Raw genomic sequence first — 19,420 nt, 5'->3', positions numbered from 1 at the left:
CCTGTTATTTTTCCACGTCATTAGGCTGTGCAACAAAAAAATCGTAGCTCCTCCCGAAATTTCTTTTTTTTAATTTTGTTTCAGTCTATTAACTGTGCCGCATAACTATAACACTACTTATATGACATATTATATCTATTCTATCGTTTTCGTTAAATGATTTTCTTAATTAAAAGCTAACTAAGTCTATGCTCCGAACTGTACGAATTTTTCCAAAGGAAACAATTTTAAGGAAAACAAATTTTGACATCTTTTAATTTAAAGTAATTAAAATCTAGCTTTGTAGTTCACTAACCTTAGACAAATATAATTATAAAGAGTCTTAAGAATTATGTTGAAAAAAATTCCCCTGCCCCCTTTTTTTTAAAGTTTACTGGGATTAGGGGTTTGTTACCCATATGGCGCGTCTTTATACTTACGTTTCCCCCTTTGATATTGATGTTATGTAAGTTGGGATGGTGGTTAGTTAAAGCGGCCTTGCGATGGTTATTGTGGACCGCTGCTAGAATTTTGGTTGTTGATGGCGGTGCCACAATTATGTTGATGAGGTTATTGATTTAACCGCAATGTTGAGAAGTTCGTAAGTTCGTTATTGTGCACTATGCGATTCTAGCCAACAAAATGGATTATGTGGGGGCTGCTGCCGAGCGCGGCGCTGCTCTGGGACGTGCCGTTTAGCGCGTTTGCTTAGTTAGGTAATTTAGTTATTTGTTTGTTAGAGTTCCGGAATGCCGGAGAACTACTTTGGTGTGCCACAATTATACTGATCAAATGCAGTGGAATTGAGGCACATTGATAAGAACGCCCCACCGATTGCCACTCCAGTTCAATTGAAGACAAACATTTTTTATCCATGCACATAATTTGTATTTGTACGTGGGAGAAGTTGAATTGTACAATTTATTCCAATTTTTGCATTGAATGGTGATTAAATGTCCGCTGAAAATTGTCGAAAAGCATTCGCTTCGCACACGTTTCTCGCATGTGAGAAATTTTCACTCCATGCAAAAGGTCAATTAAACTTTGTATGGAAATGCGTGGTTGGCTTTGCACCTTTTCCAAATTTTCACAAATTATTTTTCACTACACGCCGATTTTCAGGACCGCGCTTAATCAGATTTTACAATTTTCGTACGGCTATTTCAACTTTGTGAATGTTTTACAAATGTATTTTTACATCAAATAACCTTGCGGACACAAAAAAAATTTTTCTCTTTTTTCGGCTTTTAATTTTACTGACCACTACCGGCGATGACGCGTGCACTTTGCTTTTTGATTCCAAAATTTGGCGGACCACGCCGTCAAGCCGTTAAAGAAAAAAAATTCCATTCCATTATAGGGATAGAAAAACGCAGTTATCTAAATGTGGCGGCCATTATCGAATGGTTCAATGTTGTGGTTAGCTCATCTCTACAGCGTTATACAGGCCGCGTTCCGACTGTCAGAACCTTTGTGCCGATTTTAGGCGAATGTAGAGGAAGCATACCATGTGTAACTCTTGTGTCGTGGGGGCATTATGCGCTAATTTAGATGGATTTGTTAATAGAAGTAATTTTAAATGTGATGGAGCAATTTTTCTAATAAAAGAAAGTTTGCCGCCACGCCGTATTTAGTTACCAATGTGTTGTTTACATTTTGCGCTTGCCATCTCCGTTTGACAATCTCTATGCCGGCACAATGACAGAAACCCAAGTCAGCTGATGAGATGAGCCACCTACACATATTGAACAAGTAAGGAAGGCTAAGTTCGGGTGTAATCGAACATTACATACTCAGCTGAGAGCTTTGGAGACGAAGTACGGGAAAATCACCATGTAGGAAAATGAACCTAGGGTAACCCTGGAATGTGTTTGTATGACATGGGTATCAAATGGAAGGTATTAAAGAGTATTTTAGAAGGGAATGGGCCATAGTTCTATAGGTGGACGCCATTTCGGGATATCGCTATAAAGGTGAACCAGGGGTGACTCTAGAATGTGTGTTGTACGAAATGGGTATCAAATGAAAGGTGTTAATGAGTATTTTAAAACGTAGTGGGCCTTAGTTCTATAGGTGGACGCCTTTTCGAGATATCGCAATAAGGGTGGACCAGGGGTGACTCTAGCATGTGTTTGTACGAAATGGGTATCAAATTAAAGGTAGTAATGAGGGTTTTAAAAGGGAGTGGCCCCTAGTCGTATTTGTGAAGGCGTTTTCGAGATATCGACCAAAATGTGTATCAGGGTGACCCAGAACATCATTTGTCGGGTACCGCTAATTTATTTATATATGTCATACCACGAACAGTACTCCTGCCAAGATTCCAAGGGCTTTTGATTTCGTCCTGTAGAAATTTTTCATATTCTTCTACTTAATATAGTAAGTAGGTGTCACACCCATTTTAAAAGTTTTTTCTAAAGTTATATTTTGCGTCAATAAACCAATCCAATTACCATGTTTCATCTCTTTTTTCATATTTGGTACAGAATTATGGCGTTTTTTTCATTTTTCGTAATTTTCGATATTGAAAAAGTGGGCGTGGTCATAGTCGGATTTCGGCTATTTTTTACACCAAGATAAAGTGAGCTGAGATAAGTACGTGAACTAAATTTAGTAAATAGGTTGAACTTTAGCTGGCTCGAGGTCAATAAAACTACTTTGAATAAAACCACAGGTTTTTTAACGTTTTAAGGCGTGAGTGCGAGGAGCTTGAGCTGCTAGCCACCAGGAATAACGCCCGAAAATTCTACCAAAAAATACGGCGACAGACGGAAGGTTTTAAGACCGGGGCAAACTCCTGTAGGAATGAAAACGGCGACCTTGTAACTGATGTCCAGAGAGTGCTTAGATTATGGAGGGAACACTTCTCTGCTCTCCTAAATGGAGGCAGCAATTCACCGCGCAGAGATGAAGAACCCGATCCCGCAATCGATGATGATGGAATATATGTCCCCCCGCTCGATTATGACGAAGTTAGAATAGCAATAACCAGATTGAAAAACAACAAGGCCGTGGGCGCTGATGGATTGCCTGCGGAGCTATTCAAGTTCGGCGGCGAGGAGTTGGTAAGGCGCATGCAGCAGCTTCTTAGCAAAATATGGGCGGACGAAAGCATGCCCGACGGTTGGAATCTAAGTGTTCTTTGCCCAGTCCACAAGAAGGGGGATACTGCAAAATGCACCAACTATCGTGGAATCAGCCTTCTTAATATCGCATATAAGGTCCTTTCAAGTGTATTGTGCGAAAGATTGAAGCCCACCGTGAACCGGCTGATTGGACCTTATCAGTGCGGCTTCAGACCTGGTAAATCTACCATCGACCAGATTTTCACAATGCGCCAAATCTTGGAAAAAACCCGTGAAAAGAGAATCGACACACATCACCTCTTCGTCGACTTTAAAGCCGCCTTCGACAGCACGAAAAGGAGCTGCCTATATGCCGCTATGTCTGAATTTGGTTTCCCCGCAAAACTTATACGGCTGTGCAAAATGACGTTGAGCAACACCATCAGCTCAGTCAGAATTGGGAAGGACCTCTCCGAGCCGTTCGAAACTAAACGAGGTTTCAGACAGGGTGACCCCCTATCGTGCGATTTCTTTAATTTGATGCTGGAGAAAATTATACTAGCTGCAGAACTTAACCGCTCTGCAATAATATTCTATAAAAGCGTGCAATTACTGGCATATGCTGATGACATTGATATCATCGGCCTAAACACCCGCGCTGTTAGTTCTGCTTACTCCAAGCTGGAAAAAGAAGCGGTAAAGATGGGTTTGATGGTGAATGAGGACAAAACGAAGTACCTGCTGTCATCGAGCAAAGAGTCAGCGCATATGCGCCTTGGCAACCACGCTACTGTTGGCAGCCATAATTTCGAAATAGTAAAAGACTTCGTTTATTTGGGAACCAGCATCAACATTAGCAACAACATCAGCACTGAAATCCAGCGAAGAATCAATCTTGCCAATAAATGCTACTTTGGACTAGGTAGGCAATTGAAAAGTAAAGTCCTCTCTCGGCGAACGAAAATCATACTCTACAAGTCACTTATCGTACCCGTCCTGCTATATGGGGCAGAAGCATGGACCATGACAACAGCAGATGAAGCGGCTTTGGGAGTGTTCGAGAGAAAAGTTCTTCGAAAGATTTATGGACCTCTACGCGTTGGCGATGGCGAGTACCGAAGAAGATTTAATGATGAGCTGTACGAGCTATACGCAGACATCAACATAGTCCAGCGAATTAAAACGCAGCGGCTGCGCTGGCTAGGCCATGTTATGCGAATGAAAGATGATGCTCCGGCCAAGAAAGTGTTTCTATCGGAACCCGCCTATGGAAGCAGAGGTAGAGGGCGGCCCCCACTCCGTTGGAAGGACCAGGTGGAAAACGATTTAAACTCCCTTGGTGTGACCAATTGGCGCCTGTTGGCGGAGCGAAGGAGCGACTGGCGCGCCTTGTTGGACGGCCATAACCGTTTAGACGGTTAAGCGCCAATTAAGTAAGTAAGTATTCCAATATATTTCGGTTATTCCGCGATAACCGTTCTCAAGGATCTGTGTATAAATGTGATATAAACAATTTTCTAAAAACATTCAGTTTAAGTTTAGTAAATATATATCGATTTTTGCTTAAGTTAACGGCCGAGCGGAAGGACAGACGGTCGACTGTGTATAAAAACTGGGCGTGGCTTCAACTGATTTCGCCCATTTTCACAGAAAACAGTTATCGTCATAAAATCTATGCACCTACCAAATTTCAAAAGGATTGGTAAATTTTTGTTCGACTTATGGCCTTAAAAGTATTCTAGACGGATTAAATGAAAAAGGGCGGAGCCACGACCATTTTGAAATTTTCTTTTAAAAATAAATAAATGTAAGGCGCGATAACCTCCGAAGAGATCTAAGGCCGAGCTTCTCTTCCAATTTGCGTCGTGCTCCTCTTGATTTTTCCCTACAAATTGGCCGGACGGGACCTACATGTTTTATGCCGACTCCGAACGGCATCTGCAAGGCAGATGAGTTTTCACTGAGAGCTTTTCATGGCAGAAATACAATCGGAGCGCTTGCCAGACACTGCCGAGGGGCGACCCCGCTTAGAAAAATTTTCATCTAATTGAAAAATCTTATTTCTAAAATTTTGATGTTGCTTTGCCCGGGAGTTGAACCCAGGGCATACGGTGTGATAGGCGGAGCACGCTACCATCACACCACGGTGGCCAAGCGCTTTAATTAATCGAGTCTATTTAATATTGCAACAAGCAAACTCAATTTAAACCATTTTACATGGCTCCATTCAATACGTACTAATCACAATTAAACGATCTACTTAACCGATCTGCATGTTCTCAAGTCATGCAGGCTAGGCCACTTGAGGTTTATTAAGTTTTTGCTAATGTGCGGCGCTTTTAATTGTGTTGGTGGTCTTTTGCTTTTTTTGTTCGCCGCTAATCGTGTGGCGCACATTCAATTTGTTACCAATTTGTTTATTAATAGCGACTTAAGTAAATTACGAAAAAATTGGTTGGTTTTTCCATTCATTATCAGCCCAATTCTAAACGAAAATTCCGTGCGAGTTTTTTCCCTTCTCCCTTTCCTCGTATTCTAAATAAAAATTCCTTGTGAGTTTTTTCACTTCTCCCTTTCCTCCTATTCTGAACAATGTTCGAAAAAGCGGAAACCGGTTATGGGAGAAAAGTAGGTATTATGAATGTGAGGGAGAGGGAGATTTCTCTACCATTTCATAGGAGTTTTTTCACTAGTTAAATTAAAGGGAATGCATCAACATAGTTAAAGGAAATTGGTTCTTTTAAGAAAGAACACTTATTTGTACAAACTTGTGCTAATTTTCTTTTACTTTTGTATTTTGTTGCACCGTATCATTTCTGAAGCTGAATGTTGACATAATTTACTTATATACTGTAAAAATATTACATTTTTTGTTAAAATTTGACTTTAAAAAATTTTTTTTTAAAAGTGGGCGTCATCCGATTTTGCTAATTTTTATTTAGCACATATATAGTAATAGTAGTAACGTGCGTGCCAAATTTCATCATGATATCTTTAATGAATGCTAAATTACAGCTTGCAAAATTTTTAAAGTAACTTCTTTTAAAATTGGGCGGTGCCACGCCCATTGTCCAAAATTTTACTAATTTTCTATTTTGCGTCATAAGGTCAACGCACCTACCAAGTTTCATCGCTTTATCGGTCTTCGGTAATGAATTATCGCACTTTTTCGGTTTTTCGAAATTTTCGATATCGATAAAGTGGGGGTGGTTGTAGTCCGATTTCGTTCATTTTAAATAGCGATCTGAGATGAGTACCCAGGAACCTACATACCAAATTTCATCAAGATACCTCAAAACTTACTCAAGCTATCGTGTTTACGGACGGACGGACGGACAGACATGGCTAAATGAATTTCTTTTTTCGCCCAGATCATTTTTATATATAGAAGTCTATAATTATCTTGATTGGTTTATGGCGTTACGGATTACCGTTATGCGAATAAAGTTATTATACCCTGTGAGCTCTGCTTATTTGAGTATAACAATCGTGAATGTCATGGGAATTTTTGGCGATGCCTCTAGTATGAGAGAAAACAAGTAAGGAAGGCTAAGTTCGGGTGTAACCGAACATTACATACTCAGTTGAGAGCTATGGAGACAAAATAAGGAAAATCACCATGTAGGAAAATGAACCTAGGGTAACCCTGGAATGTGGTTGTATGACATGTGTATCAAATGGAAGGTATTAAAGAGTATTTTAAGAGAGAGTAGGCCATAGTTCTATGGATGGACGCCATTTAGGGATATCGCCATAAAGGTGGACCAGGGCTGACTCTAGAATGTGTTACGATATGAGTATCAAATGAAAGGTGATAATGAGTATTTTAAAAGGGAATGGGCTTTAGTTCTATAGGTGCACGCCTTTTCGAGAAATCGCCATAAAGGTGGACCAGGGGTGACTCTAGAATATGTTTGTACGATATGGGTATCAAATGAAAGCTGTTAATGAGTATTTTGAAAAGGAGTGATCCTTAGTTCCATAGGTGGACGCCGTTTCGAGATATCGCCATAAAGGTGGACCAGGGGTGTCTCTAGTTGTACGATATGGGAATCAAATGAAAGGTGTTACTGAGCATTTTAAAAGGGAGTGGGCATTAGGTCTATAGGTGGACGCCTTTTCGAAATGTCGCCATTAGGGTGGGCCAGGGGTGACTCTAGAATGTGTTTGTATGATATGGGTATCAAATGAAAGATGGTAATGAGTATTTTAAAAGGGAGTAATCCTTAGTTCTATAGGTGGACGCCTTTTCGAGATATCGCCATAAAGGTGGACCAAGGGTGACTCTAGAATGTTTGTACGATATGGGTATCAAACGAAAGGTGTTACTAAGCATTTTAAGAGGGAGTGGGCATGAGGTCTATAGGTGGACGCCTTTTCGAGATATCGTCATTAGGGTGGGCCAGGGGTGACTCTAGAATGTGTTTGTACGATATGGGTATCAAATGAAAGGTGGTAATGAGTATTTTAAAAGGGAGTAATCCTTAGTTCTATAGGTGGACGACTTTTCGAGATATCGCCATTAGGGTGGGCCATGGGTGACTCTAGAATGTTTGTACGATATGGGTATCAAACGAAAGGTGTTACTGAGCATTTTAAGAGGGAGTGCGCATGAGGTCTATAGGTGGACGCCTTTTCGAGATATCGTCATTAGGGTGGGCCAGGGGTGACTCTAGAATGTGTTTGTACGATATGGGTATCAAATGAAAGGTGGTAATGAGTATTTTAAAAGGGAGTAATCCTTAGTTCTATAGGTGGACGCCTTTTCGAGATATCGCCTTTAGGGTGGGCCAGGGGTGACTCTAGAATGATTGTACGATAAGGGTATCAAACGAAAGGTGTTACTGAGCATTTTAAGAGGGAGTGGGCATTAGGTCTATAGGTGGACGCCTTTTCGAGATATCGCCATTAGGGTGGGCTAGGGGTGACTCTAGAATGTTTGTACGATATGGGTATCAAACGAAAGGTGTTACTGAGCATTTTAAGAGGGAGTGGACATTAGGTCTATAGGTGGACGCCTTTTCGAGATATCGCCATTAGGGTGGGCCAGGGGTGACTCTAGAATGTTTGTACGATATGGGTATCAAACGAAAGGTGTTACTGAGCATTTTAAGAGGGAGTGGGCATTAGGTCTATATGTGGACGCCTTTTCGAGATATCGCCATTAGGGTGGGCCAGGGTGACTCTAGAATGTGTTTGTACGATATGGGTATCAAATGAAAGGTGGTAATGAGTATTTTAAAAGGGAGTAATCCTTAATTCTATAGGTGGACGACTTTTCGAGATATCGCCATAAAGGTGGACCAAGGGTGACTCTAGAATGTTTGTACGATATGGGTATCAAACGAAAGGTGTTACTGAGCATTTTAAGAGGGAGTGGGCATTAGGTCTATAGGTGGACGCCTTTTCGAGATATCGCCATTAGGTTAGGCCAGGGGTGACTCTAGAATGTTTGTACGATATGGGTATCAAACGAAAGGTGTTACTGAGAATTTTAAGAGGGAGTGGGCATTAGGTCTATAGGTGGACGCCTTTTCGAGATATCGCCATTAGGGTGGGCCAGGGGTGACTCTAGAATGTTTGTACGATATGGGTATCAAACGAAAGGTGTTACTGAGCATTTTAAGAGGGAGTTGACATTAGGTCTATAGGTGGACACCTTTTCGAGATATCGCCATTAGGGTGGGCCAGGGGTGACTCTAGAATGTTTGTACGATATGGGTATCAAACGAAAGATGTTACTGAGCATTTTAAGAGGGAGTGGGCATTAGGTCTATAGGTGGACGCCTTTTCGAGATATCGCCGTTAGGGTGGGCCAGGGTGACTCTAGAATGTATTTGTACGATATGGATATCAAATTAAAAGTATTAATGAGGGTTTTGAAAGCGACTGGCCCTTAGATGTATATGTGAAGGCGTTCTCGCGATATCGACCAAAATGTGGACCAGGTGATCCAGAAAATCATCTGTCGGGTACTGCTAATTTATTTATATATGCAATACTACTAACAGTATTCCTGCCAAGATTCCAAGGGCTGTTGATTTCGCCTTGTAGAACTTTTTCATTTTCTTCTACTTAATATGGTAGGTGTCACACCCATTTTACAAAGTTTTTTCCAAAGTTATATTTTGCGTCAAATAAACCAATCCAGTTACCATGTTTCATCCCTTTTTTCGTAGTTGGTATAGAATTATGGCATTTTTTTAATTTTTCGTAATTTTCGATATCGATAAAGTGGGCGTGGTTATGGTCGGATTTCGGCCATTTTTTTATACCAAGATAAAGTGAGTTCAGATAAGTATGTGGGCTAAGTTTAGTAAAGATATATCGGTTTTTGCTCAAGTTATTGTGTTAACGGCCGAGCGGAAGGACAGACGGTGGACTGTGTATAAAAACTGGGCGTGGCTTCCACCGATTTCGCCCATTTTCACAGAGAACAGTTACCGTCACAGAATCTATGCTTCTACCAAATTTGAGAAGGATTGGTAAATTTTTGTTCGACTTATAGCATTAAAAGTATTCTAGACAAACTAAATGAAAATGGGCGGAGCCACGCCCATTTTGAAATTTTCTTTTATTTTTGTATTTTGTTGCATCATATCATTACTGGAGTTGAATTTTGACTTAATTTACTTATATACAGAAAAGATATTAAATTTTTTGTTAAAATTTGAATTAAAAAATTTTTTTTTTTAAAAAGTGGGCGTGTTCTTCATCCAATTTTGCTAATTTTTATTTAGCACATATATAGTAATAGTAGTAACGTTCTTGCCAAATTTCATCATGATATCTTCAACGACTGCCAAATTACAGCTTGAAAAACTTTTAAATTACCTTCTTGTAAAAGTGGGCGGTGCCACGCCCATTGTCCAAAATCTTACTAATTTTCTATTCTGCGTCATAACGTCAACCCATCTACCAGGTTTCATCGCTTTAACCACCTTTGGCAATGAATTATCGCATTTTTTCGGTTTTTCGAAATTTTCGATATCGAAAAAGTGGGCGTGGTTATAGTCCGATATCGTTCATTTTAAATAGCGATCTGAGATGAGTGTTCAGGAACCTACATACCAAATTTCATCAAGATACCTCAAAATTTACTCAAGTTATCGTGTTAACGGACGGACGGGCGGACGGACGGACGGACGGACGGACGGACATGGCTCAATCAAATTTTTTTTCGATCCTGATTATTTTGATATATGGAAGTCTATATCTATCTCGATTCCTTTATATATGTACAACCAACCGTTATCCAATCAAACTTAATATACTCTGTGAGCTCTGCTCAACTGAGTATAAAAATCATTTTAACCACCCCAGGTAGACATGAGTGAGGTGAATCCTGACCTATTCACCTATCACTAGCCAACTAGTACTTTCCAAGGGTGGATCTCCCAAGTGGGCCATAGCAAATTGTCCACAGTTGGCTTCAATATTTCTCACAATTTGATAAACATGACTTTATACTCGATACCAGGAAATTGATTCTACGAAAGTTATCTCAGTTAGCTCGGTTTACAGGTTATGGTTCCTGTGGATTGGACAAACAACTCTTAAATTTCAGCCCTATTCTGCATAAAAGTGAATGCATAAGCTTGGCGTCGAGTGGTAGAGCCTTTTCAATTTCCGCACATTCAATCCTTTAGCACACGAGATATCCATTGTCTTATATAGTGCGTTTGGGTTCAAAGCCTTCCCAGGGTAATTTGTCCATAGTTTAAACTCTTTCTACGTTATCAGGTACCGGATGACCGTTTTCGACATTACAGGAATTCGCGCCGAGACTCGCCGTTTTCCGCACCTACTTTTATCATTCTACAAAACCCCCTCCGCTCCCTCTTCAACTATTCGCATAATTTTTCGATGTAAACAGAGCCCTGTAGGTAATTTCCTTCTTTCGTTTGCAACGCTGTAGGTGGTTCCACTGCTCATGTATTCCGCTTGGTTGACTTGCGCCTTTAGTAAGAGCAGAGTTGTGAAGTTATTGGCAGGAGAGACGCGCGCGAATTTCAACTGCGACAAGCAAGTAATGTGGAGATCTCGAATCGGGCGTACTCCTTAAACATTGGCAACTTGACTGATCTGGTTGGATGTTTTTCGTTCGGGCGACAGGCACACCACTTTGGAATGGATGCGAACATGCTTCGGGCACCGGCGAAGTCGGCCAGCTTTAGATCATTAATTAATGTCTCAAGTTGCTGTTTTTATTAGTATGAACTAGGTTAGGTTGAACTGGGTGGTCCATGAGGACCTCACATATACTGCTTGAGTCCGTAGTGTTACCAGCAGTTTGTTTTAACGACCAGGCTGAGAAACCCTATCAAAAACCAGGACCTATGTTATAAAATAACTCCGTCCTCTTGGCAAATACTAGAAGCTTTCTAGGAATTCAGCCACTTGCTGCTTCTAGATATGACAGCTGTATCACTCCTAATAGCTGGAGTCTTAGCCTGGCAAGTGCAGGGCACGAGTACATAGCGTGCTCGATCGTTTCCTCCTCCAACCCGCACTTCCTGCATCTGCTATCACTGACCAAGCCCAATTTAAAGACGTGTGACGCCAGAAGGCAGTGTCCAGTCAGAATTCCCGTCATGAGTCTACAGTCCTCTCTTTTTAATGATAGAAGCAACTTTGTTAGTCTAAGGTTGTAAGACCTTCACATAATCTTCGACACTTTACAGCCCCGTGCTCGAACCCACGCCTTTCCCGCTTGGTCGATCATGTGCACCTCTCGCCTTCGCTTAATCTCGCCCAGTCTAATTGGGACGTCTACGGAGCAAGCTTCAAGGGATGCGCCGTGTTTAGCTAGTTCGTCCGGTTTTTCATTCCCATCTATTCCCATATGCCCTGGGACCCAATACGGATGTATGCTTCTCGCTGTCCGGATTTTCTCCAGGGACTGCTTACACTCTAACATGCATTTAGATGCTGTGCTATGCGAGATTGTTGCCTTAATTGCTGCTTGACTGTCAATATAAAAGTTAACACGGTTGCAGCTTAATCTATTCTCTTCCACGGCTTCTACTGCTTTGGTTACGGCTTGGAAAACGCTACAGAAATCCGGCAGCCTGTAGGATCTGCTTATTTCCGGATAAGCACAGTATACCGCAGACCCGACTCCTTCCATTACTTTGGAGTCATCTGTGTACACATGTACCGCTTCGTCCGCCATTTGTGCACCCTTGCGCCAACCGTCCACCTTTATTGTGGCCTTAAGATCTCCCTCGAAGCGCAGATAGGGAATCAGGTTGTTCGTTGTGATTGATGACGCTATACTACTATGGCCATATGGTCGGCGCTCAAGCTGCCCCGATGCACCAAGCCTGTTTGAAGTTGTTAATGATATGTTCTTTGCTACCAGGTCTGCAGGTGGAATGTCCAGAATGGCATACAGTGTAGCCGTCGGGGTTGTTTTCAGGGCTCCCGTAAGGCTAAGCATCGATAGTCTATATACCCCCTCTAATTTTTTGAATTATCAAGGTATGACCCATAAACCTATGTGAATCTTATCCTTAAAAGATTATGGGGCGGATCCTAATTTTGAACCATGCAACCTTCTTCGATTGGAACCAAAATTTATTTGTGATATTTTTTACATTGGTACTACCTGTAGGGTTCTTATTATCTTTATTTAACTTTGTATTTTAGTTACTTTGAACTTTTTAATTTTTAAATGTATTATCAATATTTTAAATTTCAATATTGATTTTCAATTTTCAAAAATTTTCATTGTTGTGAAAAATAAAAAATATTGACGTATACTTTTAGGCGAATTAATAAAATATAGTATAAAGTTTAAAACGTGGTTTCAATCTCCACACTGGCGATCTTGCTTTAGTGATAAAGTGAACTTTTGTGAAAATTAAAAAAAAAAAGACAAATATGTGCGAATTGTAATAAAATCATAACAGATAACGAACAAAAAAAGTAAATTGTGCAAAATGAGAAGAATCTCTCAAACAAAGAATAATTAACAAAACAACAGGCATTCATTCCAGTTTACATCGGTCAAAAAGCATACACGCCGAATTGGAAATAGCTTAAACAAAAGCAAAAACCAAAAACAAATATTTAATCAACAAAATATGAATATTTTGGTGAAACACTCGGACACGTACAACTGAACAATTACGCCTTTATCAGCCATAGCATCCAAGAAAATATTACAATCAATACGAAACGAATTTCGTATATCGTTACCCGAACGTTTACCTCACATAGAACCAATATCTAATGCAGAAAGTTTCATTAATTTCAACTCAGTACAAAGATTTGTAACATCGTACGAATTTCCATCAAGACTGTATATCCGGATTGAACGTGTATCAACAAGAATTTGTAGAATAATGTGCAGTTTTTCAAGCTGATCCAAATCACTACTTCGGTTGCTCTTATTAAATGCGATGTTAAATAACAACAACAAAACAAAAATTAACTCATCAATATTGTATCATCCAACTATATTGAGGACACGCAATCTCAACAAAGCCATTGCATAAACACAACTGTTATTTTTGAGTTCCCTGATTGAGCAGCTAAAACATCAAAAGCCATTGCATTAACAGCAACAAACTGCATATTCACAGCAAGTATTTTGGTGAACAGTTATATTTATATTATATGTGTTTATGTATGTATACTAATATATAGATATATTATTATTATTGTAAACTCTCTCTTTATGGAATTACTAGTTTATTTTACTTTTTGTTAGTTAACTCTCTTTTCATTTAATTCATTATGATTCGTTCATCACAACATAATACGCAAACATCTACATTTACTAACAATTTAAACGACACTTTGATAGATTTATCACATGACACTTCTCAACAACAAATTACAAATCCATATGCAAATGTTACTCAAAATGAAATTTTGTCAGTTTCAGTAAAACTTCCACAATTTTGGACGAATTGTCCGGAAGCATGGTTTATTCATGCCGAAATACAATTTAGTACTAAAAACATTACACAAGAAAACACTAAATACGAACACATCATTACAGCACTTCCGCAGGAAGTGATAATAACTATTTTGGATTTTATCCAAAATCCCCCCATTAATAACAAATCTACTGAACTTAAAAAAGTGTTGATAGAAAGACACTCACTTAGCGAAAATTCGAAACTTGATACAATTTTAAACGATTCTGAGATGGGTGATCGTAAGCCATCAGAATTTTATCGCTCATTAATTATATTAGCCGGATCAAATTTTAGCGAAAATATTTTAAAGAAAATTTGGATGCGTAAACTTCCTAAAAATTTGAGTATGATTTTAGCTTGTTCGAGTTCTAATAATATTACCGAATTAACAAAATTAGCAGATAATATTTGGGAAGTGATAAACAAAAATGAAGTATTTTCGGTTAATAATTTTTCGGATACAAAAGCACAAAATTCTGTTGTTGAAAACTTGGTTAAAACCACCTCTTTGGTGGGTGAAAATTTTCAGAAACTTTCTTTGGAGTTAGGTGAAATTAAAACAGAAATGTGTCGGAATCAATCTAGGTCGCGTTCCAATTCTAGGAACAATTTTAGAAATTCTTTTAGGCGTCGTTCTAACTCGCGTAATAATCCAAATTGGTTGTGTAGATTTCACTACAAATTTGGAAATAATGCTAGAAGTTGTGAACAACCTTGTTCTTATAACAAAAAACAAAGATTCAACAAACTAAATTCTTCCGTTCTTGCAGCGACGAACAGCGGAAATTTAGAATTTTCAACGCGTCGCTTATTTATTTTTGATAGAGAAAACAAACAAAATTTTTTAATTGATAGTGGAGCAGAAATTTCGGTATTACCCGCGTCTAAATTTCCTCATACGAAACGTTCCGACATAATTCTCACTGCAGCTAATGGCTCAACAATTGCCACTTACGGGAAAAGGCTTTTAAACGTAAATTTGGGTTTAAGACGTGAATTTCCCTTTACATTTTTGATTGCGGATATAGCCAAGCCAATAATTGGCGCTGATTTTCTTTATAAATATGGTCTTCTTATAGATATTAAACATAAACGTTTAGTAGATCCATTAACCAATCTCTCAGTTAATACAGTATCCTACTTTTGTGATATTCCACTACCGAAATTATTTGTGGTTGACAATAAATTTACAAAATTATTAAAAGAGTTTCCGTCACTTATTTCTGAACCAGATTATACTAAACCTGTTAAACATACAACAGTACATCGACTTGTAACAGAAGGTAATCTTCCATTTTCTAAGCCCAGACACTTAGATCCGGTAAAATACAAAGTCGCGAAAACGGAGTTTGATTTCTTAGTTAAAACAGGCATTTGTCGGCCTTCAAATTCTTCAGTAGCATCACCACTCCACCTTGTACCTAAAAAAGAGTTGAATGATTGGCGTCCATGTGGTGATTTTAGAAGATTGAATATTGTAACTGTTCCCGATCGTTATCCCTTACCTGACATTCAAGATTTTAATATGAACCTTCATAATAAAAATATATTTTCAAAATTAGATTTAGTTAGGGCATATCACCAAATTCCTATGGCTGAAGAAGATATTTATAAAACTGCTATTACAACTCCTTTCGGTATGTTTGAATTCATGAGAATGCCTTTCGGACTTAGAAATTCTGCACAAACCTTTCAACGATTCATAAATGAGGTAGTAGGTGACTTAGATTTTGTATATGCTTACATCGACGACTTACTTATTGCAAGTACAGACGAACAACAACATTTAAAAATTTACGTATTCTTTTCCAACGCCTTACAGAGTATGGTTTAAACATTAAACCAAGTAAATGTACTTTTGGTGTAACGAATATAGATTTTTTAGGACATAACATTTCTGGAATAGGTATTCGACCTTCCGATGAAAAGGTATCAGCTATTCGCAATTTCGAACGTCCAAAATCAGTTAAGCAGGCACAGAAATTTATTGGTATGGTAAATTATTATCATAGATACATTCCAAAACTAGCAGAATTTACAAACAAAATTTATGATCTAATTAGCAAAGTAAATAAGAAACGTGACAAAACTTTGGTATGGGATGAGAATTCGAATGAAGCTTTTGAATGCATTAAAGATAAATTTGCATCTACGATATTGTTAAATCATTTTAACAAAGATGCTAAATTATCTTTAACAGTAGATGCATCTAACACAGCGATTGGGGGCGTTATACAACAAAATTACAATAATAAAATTGAGCCCATTGCATTCTTTTCTAAAAAACTTTCTCCAACTGAAATTAGGTATAGTGCTTTTGATAGGGAATTATTGGCGATTTATTTAAATATAAAACATTTTAGATATCTTTTGGAAGGACGACAATTTACAGTTTATACGGACCATAAACCTTTGACTACTGCTTTAAATTCAAAAACAGAACGAAGTCCTAGACAAACGAGACACTTGGAATTTATAGCACAATTTACTGATGACATACAATACATTAAAGGAGAATCCAATGTTGTAGCAGATACGCTATCTAGAGCTTTTGAGGTTAATGCAATATATAATACAGAACTGAATTTTAAAATTTTACAAACTGAACAACAAAAAGATGATGACTTAAATCAACTTGTATCTGATTCTCAATATCTAAATTTAAAGTTAATTAATATTCCCATTTTAAATTTTGATATTTGGTGTGAAATTTCAGGAGAAACTCCTAGGCCATTTGTACCGAATAATTTGCGAAAGGCAGTATTTGATATTTTACATGGAATAGCACATCCGGGTACAAGAGCTACACGACGGCTCATAGTTAAAAAATATTATTGGCCTAATATGAATAAGGATATTAATATTTGGTCAAAAGAGTGTCTTAATTGTCAAAAGTCTAAAGTTTATCGTCATACAAAATCCCCTGTTGTCAAAATTCAAATTCCCAATAATAGATTTGAACACATCCATTTAGATATAGTTGGACCATTACCTATTTCAAAAGGACATCGCTATATTTTAACGATTATTGAAAGATTTACCCGTTGGCCTGAGGCATATGCATTAAAAGATATTTCAGCAACTACAATTGCAAATAAGTTTTTTAGAGAATATATTTCTCGGTTTGGAGTTCCGTTAAAGATAACAACTGATCAAGGTAGCCAATTTACATCGAAATTGTTTTCAGAGTTAACTAAATTACTTGGTAGTCACCAAATTACAACATCCGCATATCACCCTCAAGGAAATGGTATGGTTGAAAGGTTTCATAGACAATTAAAGACTACTATAATAGCTAGAGAGGACACAAATAATTGGTATGACGAGTTACCTGTCATATTACTTGGTTTGCGATCTATTTACAAAGAAGATATTTCGGCTACACCAGCGGAAATAGTTTTCGGTCAGAATTTACGTTTGCCAGGGGAACTTGTTGTGCCATCAGCTAAAAATTTCTCATCAACTGAAGTTTTAAGTAATTTACGTGAACATTTTCGAAATGAAAGATCTTCAAACTTGTAAATTTGCATTCGTTCGAGTCATTAATAAACATTCATTACAACAACCATATGAAGGACCTTACAAAATTGTGGAAAAAGACCAAAAATGTTTTAAACTTGAAATAGATAATAATATTAAAACTGTTCCTATTGATAGATTAAAACCTGCAATAATTGAGATAACAGACACAAACAACACCAAGAATTTACATAAAAAGAGAGTTACATTCAATTTGTTTAATGATACATTTTCTTGAAGGGGGGAGTAATGTAGGGTTCTTATTATCTTTATTTAACTTTGTATTTTAGTTACTTTGAACTTTTTAATTTTTAAATGTATTATCAATATTTTAAATTTCAATATTGATTTTCAATTTTCAAAAATTTTCATTGTTGTGAAAAATAAAAAATATTGACGTATACTTTTAGGCGAATTAAAAAAATATAGTATAAAGTTTAAAACGTGGTTTCAATCTCCACACTACCGTTTGAAATGGTAAGCCAAAAAAATCGTTCATTTGTTTAATATGGACCACCCTAATATACATACATATATAACTGAATGCTGAATTAGAGTAAATTAATTATTTTTGAATTGTAAATTATTCTCCCATATGTCATAAAATGAAAGAAAGCTACTTTATTATTAGGCCTCGATGCACTGCAACCTTTAAATAAATTACACGGGTCAGCACAAAATTTGACTTTGACTTCAAAGCACACAATTTCAATTCTTTAGCTCGCAGTTTGACGAAAAAAAATATATATGGCCAGAAAAAGTTTGCTTTCCTATTCAGGAAAGCGCTTGAACCATATTTTTTCAAAATCTGTGGTTTTAATTTTTACTTGAAAATGAAACAATTCAAATAAATATTTTTATTAAGTTTTAATATCGAAATAACATACAAAAAAGTGGAAAATGATTTAAAAGTGTACACTTTTACTTTTTCTTTTATGTTCATAGGCACTATCCCTCAATAAAGCCCAAACTCCCATGTTATTTTTGAAAATTTTGACACTTTCATAATTTTCTTTAAGATGTACTGAGTGAGCAATTGCAAGAGACGGAAATGTATTTCCGTTGTGTAATAACACAGCTTCTCAGCTTTTTGTTGATCTGTCAATGAATAAACGCCATTCGCTAGGAACACAAGGTATGCCAATTTTTTCGAACATACCTTTTATGTCATTACAAAAACAAAGTCCATCTTGTTTTGTGAAACATTTTGAGAATGTTTCATGCTTAGTTCGCTGATCCGTGATATTAACATCATCAAGCAAATTCCACTGGTTTAAGCGAGAGCCTAAAAACTGTGCTTTACTTTTTGGCAAATTTAAATCTCTAATCAAATCATTAAAATCTTCAGTAGTGATGAAATGATGTTTTGGTTGTTCTGGTGTCGGTAAAAACTCCTTATCGGCATTGCTCTTATAAGAACTAAGAGATGAGCCACTTCTCTGCGTTAATTTTTTCGGTGGCTCTGCTACTGGTCGTGTCAGGTCGTGTGCGACTGGAGCAGAAGAAGATTCTCAAGATCAGGATATTCGATAGTTTTTGCATTTTTACCTCTACGTCTATTACTCGGATTCACAATACAAAAGTAGCAGTCTTTAACGTGGTCTTTGATTCTTGGTATTGCAAATTTCACAGATCTTTTCTCACCTCGATACCAACTTAAAATATAGAAAGAAAAATCAATATGTCTACTTTATTTAATTTAATATTTTAATAAAATTTGTTTACCTTCCAAACATCTTTTACAATAACTTCAAGCAACATGTGGAGCCCATGTCTTTTCTTGATTCCAGACAGGACAGCCAAAATATGCTTCGTAGGCTTCACAGAGGATGAGAGATGTATTTAATTCATATTTTATATCTCGAACTTTAATAAATTGCCCACATATACATATAACAATAAGCATCACCTTCATATTTACACTTT

This window comes from Eurosta solidaginis, chromosome 1 (assembly GCF_040869045.1).
Source record: "Eurosta solidaginis isolate ZX-2024a chromosome 1, ASM4086904v1, whole genome shotgun sequence".
In the NCBI taxonomy this organism is placed as follows: Eukaryota; Metazoa; Arthropoda; class Insecta; order Diptera; family Tephritidae; genus Eurosta; species Eurosta solidaginis.
This window is presented reverse-complemented; position numbering follows the sequence as displayed.